Source organism: Lissotriton helveticus, chromosome 7 (genome assembly GCF_964261635.1).
Source record: "Lissotriton helveticus chromosome 7, aLisHel1.1, whole genome shotgun sequence".
In the NCBI taxonomy this organism is placed as follows: Eukaryota; Metazoa; Chordata; class Amphibia; order Caudata; family Salamandridae; genus Lissotriton; species Lissotriton helveticus.
Window position 1 is genome coordinate 1,593,784,827 of NC_136068.1, and position 15,331 is coordinate 1,593,800,157.

Sequence of the window (15,331 nt, forward strand, 5' to 3'; positions counted from 1 at the left end):
GGTGGCATGACCCACTATTACCAGTATAAATCTGTGCCCAGATGCTGTTGGGGGGTCCATTGGTCCAACAATGTCTATCCCCACTCTCTCAAAGGGTACCCCCACCGCAGGTAGTGGTATAAGGGGGGCCTTTGTTGTGCCACCTGATTTGCCACTGGCTTGACAGGTGACACAAGAGCGACAAAAGTCTTTGGTGTCTTCAGACATATGAGGCCAGTGAAAGTGTGGGGCAAGCCTGTCCCAAGTCTTGTTCTGGCCTAAGTGACCTGCAAGGGGAATCTCATGGGCTAAGGTGAGAAGGAAACCTCTAAGAGACAAGGGGATGACCAGCCTCCTGGTAGCACCAGGCTTGGGGTCTCTTGCCTCAGAGTATAGGAGTCCTTCATCCCAATATACCTTGTGGGCACCTGTAGCATTCCCTGCAGCCTCAGCAGCAGCCTGCTGTCTGAGGGGTTCAAGAGAGGAACAGTCTAACTGTGCCTGCCTCAAGTCTGCCCTGGAAGGTCCCCCTGTCCCAAGAAACTCAACCTGTTCAGGTTCAAGCTCTTCTAGGACAGTTCCTTCTGGGGTCTTTGGGTCAGCCTCCTGAGAGGGCTGATCCTCAACCTGAGGCAGGGGGAAGGCTCTGCCTTAACCCTACTGCTCTTCCTCTTGGGTAGTGTCTGGTCCATTCTTCCAGGATCCAGCACTTGTTCAGCTGGGCATTTCTTGGCCTGTGACCTGGTCACAGCAAGGACATGTGAGGAGAGACCTAGCATTTCTACATGAGTTTTGTACTCCACATCTGACCACAGTGAGGATTCCAAATCATTGCCCAAAAGACAATCTACTGGGAGGTCTGAACTAACTACAACCCTTTTGAGGCCAGTTACCCCTCCCCAGGAGAAATTAACAACTGCCATACTGTGATTGGTCGTGACATTGCTAGCATTGGTCACTAGGTAATCTGAACCTAGCATGATCTGGTCAGGGTCCACACATGTTGGTGTCACCATAGTGACACTGGCACATGTGTCCCTGTAGGCCTGAGCCATTTTTCCATTGATTAAAGGCGTTTGCCTGTATTTGCCTAGAGTACTAGGACTTACAGTAGGGGTCATATCCATGTCCCCAGTACAAACAAGAACTGCCTGAGTAGGTATTATGACTAAGTCAGAACCCACCTCAGTTCCCAGGGTTAACCCAACTATAGCCTTGGGAGGTACACTACCACTACTAACTGTACTATAGGGGTGCAGGTGTCTTAGGGACAGTAGTGGTAGGAGTTTGTCCATTCTTGGTCCACTCACTAAACCAGTGAGTTTTACTTTTACAGTATTGGCACCATGGTTTCTTAGGACCATCATTCTTCTTCTTTTGGGAATTCTGGGACCCACCCTCCTAAGATTGTTGGGGCCCTGTTGAAGACTTCTGGTTGTTTTGCTTATTCTCATTATTACCCTTCTGGTCTGCTTTCTTCTGGCCACCACCCTGGTTCTGGTTCTGCTGCTTGACCCTGGTTCTGACCCATCTGTCTGCCTTCTTTCCCAATTCTTGGGGAGAGGTCAGATCTGAGTCAATCAGGTGCTGATGCAACAACTGGTTCTGACAATTATTTAAGATTTGCTCTCTCATAATTAGATTATACAATCCTGTGTAATCAGTAACTTTACTACCCAGTAACCAGCCTTCCAAAGCCTTAGTGGCACAATCAACAAAGTCAGTCCAATCTTGAGCCTGAGTTTTCTGGGTGTCTCTGAACATTAACCTGTACTGTTCAGTTGTTAAGCCAAACCCATCAATCAGTGCAGTTTTCAAGACTTGGTAATCATTAGCATCCTCATCTCTAACAGTGAGGAGCTTATCTCTACCTTTACCTTCAAAGGAGAGCCACAATATAGCTGCCCACTGACTCTGGGGTACCTGCTGTACTTTGCAGGCCCTCTCCAGAGCAGTTATCCACTTGTGGATATCATCTCCTGTCTTATAGGAGGGCACTATTTTACTCAGGTTTCTAGTATCAAAACCCCTTTCTTTATCCCTAGGAATATTGCTGCCACCAGTGGGGAATACCCCACTCAACTGTTGTTCTCTGGCAAAGGCAAGTTTCTCTTTGGCAAGGGCAAGTTCTTCACTTTCAATCCTTAGATTCACTTCCCTCATCTTAGCTTCGTGCTCTCTTCTCTGAGGGGATGTCATCCCTCTCTGAGAAGATGCCTGAGAGACATTGGTGTGAATAGATCTGTTAGAGCCTCTGGAGTGAGATCTAACTCGTCTATTCCCAAGGATAGGCCTGCTTGAGGATGGTCTTGGGGCTCCCCCAGTTCCACCTTCATGTAGGCTTAAGTTGGCCCTGGTGAGTATGCTGACTACTACTGGACCTTTGTCTGCCTCATCCCCAGAGGACTCTTCCTCTTCCTCCTCAGCTACATTCTCTGTCTCAGGGAGGTTGGCATCTGGATCACCAGGTTTCCTTCTAAGGGGGGCATGCTCCCATCTGGATTAGAGGGGCCTGTGTTAGAAGCCCTTCTAGCATCATATGTCTCTAAGAGACCTAACAGAAAAGGAGTGGTAGGGTTAGAACCCTGTTTCAGCTTCCTGGAGGTACATATTTTGTCTCATCTACTGGAAACTGAGAGCTGCATATCTGGAAAGGACCTGTGGAGGGTCACTAACCACTAGGGGAGTCTCTGAAGTCTCTCCATGGGTAGACATGCTTTCTAGTGAGGTGTAAGTGATGCACCTACCTACACTATGGGTTTTCCTACTGATCCCTTGCTAAGAGTTGTAGTCAGGGTGTGCTAGGCCCTTTCTACTACAACAGCTGGTTCAGTAGAACTCAGAGTATTTCTAAGCTTGTTATATGTACCTATGGTACCTTATGTGCTCTTTCAAATGATATTTCAAGATTATATGTGGTAAAAACAACAGCAAGCTCAAATCCCAACCGCTGCACACCAATGTGAGAAGTTGGCCTGATATATGATGCTCACTAGTTCTAGTGATCACCTTGTATCAGTCCAAACAACCCTTATGGTGATTGGTTGTAAGTCAACCGTATAGACCAGCTATCCTAATGGTAGCATGGACAAAGCAGTCTTAGGCTAAACTCTTTTGGCATGTGAAGCCAGCTGTTTTACCACAATATAACCCCTTGAATACCAGATGAAAGGACACCACACAGGTTGTTATGAAAATAAACAGTATATTTATTAATAACAAACACCTCTGAACTCTTTATGAGATCAGAGAGCTAAGCACATGACAATCTCTTAGGAAAAATACGATAAGTTGCACAAAATTACAATGGTGCCCTAGGGGCACGGCAAACCATATACTAAGTAAATGGGTTAAGGAAATCGATAGAAGGAATGGAGCTGTCCAGAGGCTGTAGGATCGCTGGGACTACACTATCCTAACCTTAGGTAAGTAATAGGAGGCCCAAGGGACGCGGGGGCAGAGTGTGAACTCACACGCGAGATGCGTAACAACGTCTATGGACGGTACAGTTCAAGAAAAAGGTGAGTACGGACAATCCTGACTAGTTAGGACTGAAATGACTGTGAATCTGGTTACTAGGAGAGTCAAGCTACCCTTGAGCACCAAAATGCTCTTGTTACCTCACCCACCGGCTGCGGGTGCATAGGTGCGAAGTCGTGTCGGGTTTCTGCGTTGAAGTCTATGGAGCCTAAAAGAAAAGATGCTGCAGGCGACCAGGAGGAAGATGTCCGGTGTGATCCAAGGGTGGATCAGTGATGCTGAAGACCTGAAAGCAGAGGGGACAATGTTCAAAGTCACTAGCCAGTGACTGGAGTGGAACCAGGAAGGAACCAGATGTCGTCGTCGCGATCAGGTGAAGAGTGGACACTTGTCTCTGTAGCCACGTGGACCAGGAGGTGTCTTCGACGACCAGGATGGAGGCACGAGCTGTCCCACGCAGGCTCTCGCTGTCGGCGGTGTCGGATCCGGATTTGGAATCAACAGGCCTAGGCAAATGCAACCCACGCGGTGAGTGGAAACGGCGTCTGGAGTGGACCAGGAGGGTCCAGGGTGCTCCTCTTTTGGAAGGGAGCAAGGGCCAGTCTGGAGCAACCAGACCAGCAGTGAAGATTTCAAGGTTCGTCGTCTAGGAGGGCACTAGCCAGCCGGCAAGTGACCAGACAACGCGTCGAGCAGCAAACAGGCAGAAGGGCCCCACGCAGATCTCGTGGAGGCTGGAGGGCTGATCTTCGGTGCAGGAGCTGCTCGGGGCTGGGGCTTCTCAATCCCCAAAGCACTTGGTCGAGTTTACCTCGGGAGTCGTGCTGGAAGCGAAGTGCAGTTTCTTTCAAGATGGCCGGTATCACGTGTCTCGTCGCACCCACAGATCTCAGCTGTGCTGCAGATGTGAGTTGAGGTCGGAGAGGTCTGGGAATCCGGGTCTCGTCGGGCTCTGAAGTCTGGATCCTCAAGGAAAGACGACAAAGTGAAGCCGCTGGACACTTGATGGTGCCTGCAGTTGCAGGGTGGACACTCCTTGCCCACAAGGGAGATTCATCGGTCTTCTGTGGAGCAGAACGTCGAAGTCCAGAGTTTCTTCTTGTGAAAGTTGTTCAGGATAATCTAATTTGGAATGGGACCAGCTCCTACCTTTATCCTGCTAAAGGGGGCTGTACTACGACTAGGTCCCTCCTATGGGTGGGACCAGGAAGGGGGGTGGTTACACCCCCTATCCTTTGTCCGGTTTCGCGCCAGAGCTGGGGCAGGGATGCCCCAGCAACTGGTTTGAACCGGTGTATGCACAGGACACCTTGTGTGCCCCAGGCATGTCTCATTCCTTTCAGGCCTGTCCTACCCAATACACAAAATCCTGTCTGGGGTGGTGCTAGCACCTCCCAAGGCAGGAAACCCTTTGTCCAAGCCTCCCTCGCTGGAAGGACTCCCAGCAGCAGGAGGTCAGACTTGTGTCTGTGGTGGCAGCATCCATTTTGTGATGCCAAGGCTCGAGTTAACTTTAACCGGGGTTCACAGTTACATACATGTCGTGTCCCTCTAGAAGGGTGGAATACTACCCCCGTCGCCAGAATTGGCAAGGGGGTAGTATTCCAATTCGTATGACACCTTACTCGACATGTTTGATAATGTTATACCAGAGTTAACATTCAACCGCGAGGATTATAATGCACTTAAGAGTATATGGTATAGCGTTATCATGGAACAGCTATTAGGACTTAGTTCCGCAAGCTGCAGACGGGCTCAGCTCATGCCAGAGCACCATCTCACATAATTCCAAGCACTCTGCCTTCAGGATTGATAAGGCCTGCCATAGGAGTGACTGATAGGAATATATGTGTTCATTTTGGGGTTAGATATAGGTAACCATATCTACAGCAAAGGGTGATTACACCACCTTGCCCCAGCTGTCTTAGCAGCCAGTTGTGTCAGTTTAGATGGCCAGCCAGGGGTGGCAAAATACAAGCTTCAGCCCCTGGTAGGCCCTGAGTACACCTATGCCCTGGGTACCTAAGGTACACTGTACAGGGACTGATAAGGTGGCCCAGTACCAATTGGTAAATGCACCTAAAGTACATGGATGTCAATTTAGAGAGAGAACAGCTAGGCTGTGGGTCTGATTAGCAGGCCCACAGCCAGGGAAAGTCGTAAACCAGTGAGGCAAAAAGCAAAAATCTGGGGTGACCATAGGATTGCAGACCCCACTCTCCTACACTCATCGGATAGGCGCTTCTGAGGGATATCTACTAAAAAGGCATCTATGAGCGAATCGGCGAGTTCCTCGCGGGCACCGTATTGCGTAGAGTAGAACTCAGCGAAAGTCTGAACCACTGCCTCCGGGGAGGAGCACAAGGCGCCCGTAGATGTTCGGAGTACTGGTACTTGTGTCAGAGAGGACCCCGCATGGCAGAGTCTGTAGAGCATCTGGCTGGACTTATCGCCCCATTGATATATTCGGTATTGCGTCGCCAGCCAGGCGTCTTTGGCCGGGTTAGTAAGCAACTGGTGCAGCTACTGTTGAACCTGAAGCAGATTGCGGCGAGCACTACCATCCGAACCCTCCACCACAGCGTCCTGGAGAGCGCACTGTCGCTCCTCCAGATCCAGGATCTGCGCCAAGCGGCGTTTCTTTTCTCCCGTGCGGTAACTGATATCTACCCCACGTATCGTGGGCTTAAAGGCTTCCCACAGTGATATCTTGGAGGAAACAGACCCGACGTTTGAGGTCAAATAATCCTCCGTGGCACGAAGAAGTGCCTCCCCCTACTCGGGATCCCGAAGTAGCCACGGCGACATGCGTCAGCGGTAGGAGGGGCATCTGAAAGAGACACGTTAGTATTAGATTCCTTACCTTAGAATATCCCCAGGCGTCAGACTGGATCCGGAAACTTTTGCGTAGCAGTACCCTTGCGCGTCGGTAGGCGTCGTCTGCGGCTCCGCGTCCGTCGTCGGCGTCGTGGGCGCCGTGATGACGTCGTCGGAGTACTTAGACGCCGCCTCCGCGTGCTGACGTCAGTTCTTCTTTTTTCCGCGCCAGCAAGCGCAGATCTGGAAAAAGCAGTAACCCTAGTCACTTTTTGACTAACTTTTTTGATCCTTTTTGATCCTATTTCGAGTCTCTCGACTCCGACACGGTGCCTTTAGGGATGCCCGGCTTCAAACCTTGTGACGATTGCGACCGGCTGATGTCGGTCACGGATCCTCACCGCGTCTGTTTGTCGTGTTTGGGCGTTGCCCACAACGACAAGGCCTGCTCCGACTGCCGGGCCCTCTCTTCGAAAGCCAGGCGGGAGCGGTCCCGTAGGCGCCTCGAACTCCGGCAGTCGGCCCCGCGCCGTGAGAGGTCCCGATCCCATGGGAGGTCGAGGGACAGGTCGCGGGCTCGGAGCCATCACAGCTCCGAGAGTAGGCCGCACTCCTCCGGGTCGAAGTCGTCGTCAGGTAAGAGGCACAAGAAGTCCAAGCGGCGTCATCGCTCCTCGGACTCCCCCGAAGCTCGCGCGATGCGGCCGGGGGTTCGGGTGACACCGCCCACGCGGCTCCGTCGGAGTCGCGGGCGCCGCGTGCAGCTCCACACCCTCCGGTCCCTGGGCTGAACGCGACGCCGGAGGAGGTCGAGCGCTTCCTCATGGCCATGAGGAAACTCTCTCCTCCGACGGGCTCCGCGGCGCCTTCGGGCCCAGCGGACCCGTCTGGGGGCCCTAGCGGGTCGGCGGCTCCGGCCCCGACGCCGTCGGGTGCTTTGGCCCCGACGCCGCCGACGCCTTCGGGCCCGGCGCCGCAGGTCCCAGTTGTTCCGCCGCCGCCGGTGCCTTCGGGCCCGGCGCCGAGGGGTGCTGCTGGTCCTCCTTCGGGATCTGGTTCGTCGCCGGTGGATCTGACGACCTCCCCGGCGTCGGACCCTCAGGTGTCGCCTTCGTTCCTGTTCCGGCGTCGGGACGGCCCCGATGGGCGCCACTCCACACGCCGGTTGGAGAGTTCTCTCTCTACGAGCAGGCCCCATTGGATGAGAACCCTGAATTTCAGGAGATGGGTGATGAAGAGGACTGGGAGGGGTCTGAGGACCCTCTGACCAGGGAGTGTCAGTCTCATGAGGACTGGACAGGAGACCTTGGGGAGGCCAGTGGCCTGGACACCTCTCCAGACACTGGTTTTGTCTCCCCTCCTTCCGTGGCATCGGAGGAGGGGGCAACTTATAGTGTGGTGCTGATGAGGGCTGCCAAGGCCTTGGGCCTTGAGCTCCCCGTCGCTGCCGTGAGGACTAACCTCCTCACTGAGGTCCTTAAACCGCAGTCAAGCTCGGCCGAGCCTCTGCTGCCTTTTCTGCCTCTTGGGACGTTACACCCACTCTGTGTGGGATAAGGTCGCGGAAGTGCTGCCAGAGTGTCCGTTGGATGTACGGGCCAAACTCGGCCAAGCCCTTGTGGAGGGCCGGGATGCAGCCAAGTATTCCATCCGGTGTGGGCTGGATACCACTGACTCGCTGGGTAGAGCGATGGCAACGACGGTGGCGGTCAGACGCCACGCCTGGCTGAGGTCCGCCAACTTCTCGGCAGATGTCCAGAACACGCTTATGGACATGCCGTTCGATGGCCGTCGCCTCTTTGGCGACAAGGCAGACCATGCGCTTGAGCGTTTTAAGGACTCCAGGGCTACGGCCAAGTCCTTAGGCCTCTCGGGCCAGCGCCAGCAATCGGCTGCCTATCACTCCTTTCGTGGCCACGGAAGGGGTGCGCCCACACGTGCCACCAGCCACGCACTGCATGGCAATACCCACCGCGGTGGCGGCAGTGGGAACCGCCGTCCAGGTGGTCGGGGGCAGCGGCGAGGTCAGTCCACACCTTCCCCCGCAGCATCCGCCTCAAAACCCTCCTAGTCCGTGCTTTCAGGCCTATGTGATGCCAGTGGGGGGCAGGGTTGGCCATCACCACCTCCACTGGCGCACTGTCACATCGGACAGGTGGGTGCTGCAAATCGTCCGAAGGGGCTACTCCCTCCCCTTCGAGGCGACTCCTCCAGCCATGCCACCGCAGAACCACCGTGTATCGGGGGATCACTTGCGACTTCTGCAGGAGGAAGTTACGGCCCTCTTGGCCAAGGGGGCCATCGAGCGCGTTCCTGGGCCAGAAGTAGGGTGTGGTTGCTACTCCCACTACTTTCTGGTACCCAAGAAGGGCAAAGGGGGCCTACGCCCTATCTTGGACCTACGGGACGTCAACGGCTTCCTCCGGAAAAAGAAGTTCAAGATGCTGACACTGGCTCAGGTCCTAGCTGCCCTGGACCCAGGAGACTGGATGGTAGCGTTGGACTTGCAGGACGCTTACTTTCATATCCCCGTCCTGCCTGCCCACCGGCGCTTCCTGCGGTTCATGGTGGGCCACGAGCACTTTCAGTTTACCGTGCTCCCCTTCGGCCTTACCAGCGCCCCACGGGTGTTCACGAAGGTGATGGCGGTGGTCGCAGCTCATCTGCGCAGGTTAGGGGTTTCAGCCTTCCCCTACCTCGACGACTGGTTGTTGAAGGCGGGCTCGCCCCAGACAGTCGTCAGCCACCTCCAGACTACGGCCGACCTCCTGCACCTGCTGGGGTTCTCCATCAATGTGCCGAAGTCACACCTGTGTCCCTCTCAGAAGCTCCTCTTCATCGGAGCGGTTCTGGACTCGGCGCGGTTTCGGGTTTATCCGCCCGAACAGCGGGTCTGGGATATTCAGGCTCTGATTCCCATCTTTCAGCCGTTATCCCGGGTTTCGGTCAGGTTGACGCTGCGGCTTCTGGGGCTGATGGCCTCCTGCATCCTACTGGTGCATCACGCCAGGTGGCGGATGCGGGCCCTGCAGTGGGACCTGAAGTTTCAGTGGGCCCAGCATCAGGGCAACCTATCCGACCACGTCCTGATCTCAGAGGGCACTGCGAGACAGCTGCAGTGGTGGCTTACGGACCGCGATTGGGTCAGCGGCAGATCCCTCTCCCTTCCCCAACCGGAGCACGTAGTTGTGACGGACGCGTCCCTCCAGGGCTGGGGAGGCCACATGGGAGAGGCGGAGATCAGAGGCCTCTGGTCTCCGGCGGAGACCCGGCTCCACTTCAACCTGTTGGAGCTCAGGGCGATTCGTCTGGCACTGAAGGCATTCCTCCCCTCTGTCCGGGGGAGTGTAGTGCAGGTGTTCACGGACAACACCACCGCCATGTGGTACTGCAACAAACAAGGCGGGGTGGGGTCATGGATCCTTTGTCAAGAGGCTCTTCGCCTTTGGCAATGGCTGGAACGCCAGGGCGTGACCCTGGTGGCTCAACACCTGGCAGGTTCTCTGAACGCCAGGGCGGACGAGCTCAGCCGTCGGTGCATGATGGATCACGAATGGCGTCTGAACTCGGACGTGGCGCAAGGCCTCTTTCAGCGATGGGGAGAGCCTTGGTTAGATCTATTCGCCACCGAAGAGAACGCGCAATGTCATCAGTTCTGCGCGTTGGAATTTCCAAGGCGGCACTCGCTCGGAGACGCTTTTCGTCGCGAGTGGAGTTGCGGTCTGTTGTACGCCTTTCCGCCTATACCACTTCTGCCCAGAGTGCTGAAGAAGATCAAGCGCGACCGGGCCCAAGTCATCCTTGTGGCTCCGGACTGGGCGAGAAGGTACTGGTATCCAGAGCTACTCAGTATGTCAGTCGATCCCCCGGTTCGTCTGCCTCTTCAGGAGGACCTTCTGTCGCAGCAGCAGGGGACGGTCCTCCACCCGAACCTGTCCAGTCTCCACCTCCATGCTTGGAGATTGAGCGGCGACAGTTGAGGCCATTTGACTTGCCTCCTGAAGTCTGTAACATCATTCTGGCAGCCAGGCGTCCCTCCACAAAGTCGGTATACGCCTGCAGGTGGAACAGATTTGTGGCATGGTGCACAGCAAAGGCTGTGGATCCTCTTTCTGCTCCTCTTTCTGAGGTTCTTCTCTTCCTTCTTTCTCTTGCCCAGCAGGGCTCTGCTCTGGGCACTATCAAGGGCTACCTTTCTGCACTTTCAGCCTTTCTCAGGCTACCTGATCAGCCTTCTTTGTTCAAGTCCCCTATTGTTAACAGATTTCTTAAGGGCATCACTCACACGTTTCCTCCTGTTCCGTTTGTGATGCCTCCGTGGGACTTGAACCTGGTTTTAACATTCCTGATGTGCGCTCCCTTTGAGCCACTTCACAACTGTCCTCTTCGCCTTCTGACTCTGAAGACTGCTTTCCTGGTTGCCATCACCTCTGCCAGGAGAGTGAGTGAGCTCCAGGCTCTTTCTTGTACTCCGCCTTTCCTTTCTGTCCATCCGGACCAAGTTGTGCTTCGTACCAAACCTTCTTTCCTGCCCAAGGTTGTCACGGCCTTTCACATCGGGCAGTCTATCACCTTGCCTACCTTCTTCCCGCCACCGCATCCCTCTAAAGAGGAAGAGCGGCTCCACCGTCTGGACCCAAAACGTGCGCTCTCATTCTATTTGGATCGCACACGCCAGTACCGGGTGGATGACCAACTCTTTGTTGGTTACGTGGGCGCTAAGAAGGGGAAGGCGGTGCACAAGAGGACCATCTCCCGGTGGATCATCCTGTGTATCCAGGCATGCTACTCCTTGGCTAGGAAGGAGCCCCCGGTTGGACTGCGGGCTCATTCTACCCGAGCGACGGCGACCACCACTGCCCTGGGCAGGGGTGTGCCCTTACAAGACATCTGTCAGGCAGCTACGTGGGCATCGCTGCACACGTTTGCAAGACACTACTGCCTGGACAGTCAAGTCCGGAGAGATGGCTTCTTTGGCCGTTCCGTCCTCCAGGACTTTCTGGTGTGATTATTGGTTCGCAGACCCACCACCGGGGTTGGTATTGCTGGGGTATCTATTCTAAGGTAAGGAATCTAATACTAACGTGTCTCTTTCAGATGCACAAGTTACTACTTGTGTAACGATATATCTGTAAGAGACATTAGTTAGTATTAGATTCCTTACCGACCCGCCCATCCTCCCCGTTCTGCGAACCAATATCTAGGGTTAGGGTTGTCCCCTTCAGGGCCCTAGTTTCAATGGCACCAGTGTTGGTTTTTAACATGGCTCTGCGTTTCTGGCGCGGAAAAGCTGTGTCTAAGGACTGACGTCAGCACGCGGAGGCGGCGTCTAAGTACTCCGACGACGTCATCACGGCGCCCACGACGCCGACGACGGACGCGGAGCCGCAGACGACGCCTACCGACGCGCAAGGGTACTGCTACGCAAAAGTTTCCGGATCCAGTCTGACGCCTGGGGATATTCTAAGGTAAGGAATCTAATACTAACTAATGTCTCTTACAGATATATCGTTACACAAGTAGTAACTTGTGCGACTAGTCTGCAGACGGAGCGTGAGCTGGGTAGGCGAGTGGTCCGACAGGCCGCGCGGGAGGATGGAAGCAGACACAACCCTATGTGTGTAGCTATGCGGAAGAAACAGGTAGTCTCATCGGGAGACCGCGGGGTGTACCGACGACACATATGTGTATCCTGCCTAGAATGGGTGAAGGGCCCGCCATATGTCCGTCCAGCCCAGGGTATGTGCAAGGATATTATGTTTAGTCCTGGGGGGGGAACGGTCAGGGGCTGTGCCCTCCACCTATCCAAAGGGGCCATAGTGTCATTCCAGTCTCCCCCGAGTATAATCAGGCCGTCAGGAAGTTCTCAGGGGTTGTTCTTACCCATAGTGGTGTGCAGGGCTTCTCTCTGGTGATCTGAGGCAGAGTAGACCACAGGGCCCAGGAGCAGGAAAGGGAGAACAGACACCGCTGTGCAGCAAGGCAGGGCACCCCCAGCTATATTACGAAGTAGGCCCGGCCCCTGCAAGGCCCGCAAGTCCCGACAGCAAGGGTGAGGTCCACCCGCAAACTGCCACCGGGGGATCTCTCACAGTCGCCTCAGGGGGGAGCGGCACCACGGTATTGTCGAGGTGGTTTCAACTGTTGCTGCTGCTGCTGTTACCTCTTTGGTTGCGGTAGTGGTTTAATCTGTTGTGGAAAATGTTGTGGTTCCTGCTAGTGCTCTGGTCGCTGCTATAATTAAAGCTATTGTGGATGCTGTGGCACCTCTGTGGTTACTGCCATGGTCAGTGCTGTTGTCACTGCTCGGATTCCTGTCACAGTGACAGTTTGGACAATGACAGCTTTCCTGCCTTCACATTACACCTATGGTCACTGCTGTGGTGTCTGATGTGCTTGCAGCTATTGATAATGCACTGGTTGTGACTGTTACTGCAGCTGTATTGCTCCTGTGGATGCACATGTTTTTGCTGCTTTTGTCCCTTCTGTCATGGCATCTGGGATTCTTGCGGTGTTGGAAGCTGTTGTTGCTGTTGTCTCTGCCAAGGGTCGCACTCCGATGGTTCCCAGCGCTGGCAAGCCCCGCAAGCCCATTTTGGTGTCATTTTAAAGATAAAAATAGTTCCTATACTTATAAATTGGTGTCAGTTTTTTATCGTGTGTTGTATCATAATTATTTACTGAATTCGTGTTTTTAAATGCTTTACATACCTGTCTCCTAAGTGAAGTCTGCCTGCTCGCAGCCAAGCTACCCAGGGTTGAGCATAGGTATAAATATACTGAGACCTATACTGAGCTCTAGACCGTGTTGGTGGCCTTATTGCCAGTGGTAGATGCATGTTTACCACTACTAATAACACACTTCTCCACAAGGCATCCAGATAGTGAGTCAAAGAAACTTAACTCTGTGGGCCAAAATGTCTTTGCTTCAGGCAGCACTGCTGTTGCATTTACAAAGCTGTCACAACCAGCACCCTTGCTTAAGTCGCAAACAGGTTCATGAGCTCTGATGGGTCTCGGCACAGCACAGCAGGACATCATTGGACTATAGACTAAGAAGTTTAAAAGGGGAAAAACAAGACAGCAAGCTTTTCCATCTGTGCAATAACATCCCTGTATCCACCAGGACTGCCTCAGAGCTGCTCCAGTTTAGGAAAGAATTGGAGACGCACCTCATTAAAGAACACTGCATCACCCATACACAATCCAGCTTCCTCTCCTTTTACTCATTGACTTTATGCTGGTATTTGACCATAGACAGCACTCCACTGCCTTTTGGCTAGGTTTGTGCTATTACCATATACATACCTACATATATGCGCACGTAAATGCATAATGTCACCTGCCTTCTGGATCACTTTGGTCATTCCTTGTGGGTATTGGCAACATGTACAATGATCAGTTTGCCATACTCAAAGGAAAACGCTGTTTACCGCCTTGGTCAGTGATGGATTGTGAGCGTCACTATGGGTTTTGAATTATGTCTTTGAGTCTGCGGACACCATTGCTCACTCAACATGTACAGCTGTCATTCTGCATTGACACACTAGGATGCATTTCACTATATTTTCTGAAGATGTTGAATCTATAAATATGGACATTCCCTTTGGGGTAAGCATTTGTTCAGAGAGACAGCAGACTTATCAATTTTGGAGATCTGATAGAGACTACTACCTGCAGATTCCTTAACGTAGAATTATCCCCAGGCGTGAGACTGGATCCGAAAAAAATTCTTTGCCACAGCATCTCTGCACGCCGAGGGACGGTACCACGTGACTCCGCCCTGACGTAGTCTGCAGGCATGATGTCAGCAAGGTCACATAAGCCCCAACCCGGCGCGCCAGGTTTTTTCTCTTTTCCGTGTGCAATGCGGATCCGGATCATGTCCTGGTCTGTTTTCAGGCCTCCCTTTTCACGCTTTGCTTCGAGGAACAGTGTGCGAATGCCTTCGGGCTTCAACACGTGCACTGATTGTGCCTCATCCTATATGTATGTGGTGTTTGTGTTAGCACCATTGTTGTGTAGGAATCTAGGACCCTAGTGTAATTTTCCCGATTCATGCCCATACATAGGTATAAATTACCCGATCCTTATATAGGCATAGAAATCATTACCATATTTAGACTGAGCCTATGCAGCCCAAATATGGCATGGCTACTTCCACTAAGTTCCAAGAATCAACAACGATTTCTTAGAAAATCTAGGGACTCCCCCTTGCCTGAATACTAATTTATCTAGGAAATCATGGAGTTTTCAAAGAACTGAGTCTTTGATGACGTTATTATGTCCAATCATAAGTCAAACTCGGCACCTTCAAGGTATAAATATGCCTACATTTGCCCAGACAAACACACAGTGGTTTGGAGCAGATCGATTAACTACTTGCCCGACGCCCTGCAGCAGCAAGTGCCAAAGGCAGCCGACCCTCCAGCTGACACACTGAGAGACGCTGTCTTTTCTCCTGCCGAGAAATCCAGCTCCAGTGTTTCCAGGCTACCCTTGCGGGTTGCTGGGAAATCGAGTCCTGAGATAGAGAAACAAGACCTCCTTCATCCTAAAACCAAGGTACGGAGCTGATTAGAACCTTAGAGAATTCTTGGAATAGATTCTTGGCAAAGAATACTACACTTAAGCTACACCTCACGTACTTCTTCCCTTGTACTAGACTTAGGTTAGGTACGCCGGGGGAGGCATATTTTAGAAGCACCAGTTGAGTACTTTTAGTCATTTTATCACTGTATGTGTTATATGTTATTTTATATGGCTTAGAAACTATACCATGCTTTTACAGTACTACTTTATAATACTTTTTGTATTATATGCCGTGTACTTTATAACCAGTATTACGATTGTAGCAGTACATTTCTTATGCTTGAGAAAGTAGACATCAATAAATACTTTCTATTGAAAACGCCTGTCTCTCTATTTTCTCAGCACCTCTGGTGAAAGGAAGCATGCACGATTGACTGAGTAAAATAGTTATCTATTGTTTCCACGACTCTAGAGATTGATTTCTTATTCTTGGGAAACAAAGTTGTCATGTTTATGCGGTTGT

The 15,331-nt window shown here is 52.6% G+C and overlaps 1 protein-coding gene across 1 annotated transcript in view; it reads left to right on the forward strand.

Moving 5' to 3' along the window:
* Positions 1 to 15,331, forward strand: part of PPFIA3 (PPFI scaffold protein A3) — a 963,828-nt gene that overhangs the window by 841,884 nt on the left and 106,613 nt on the right. The gene's annotated exons all lie outside the window — the stretch shown is intronic.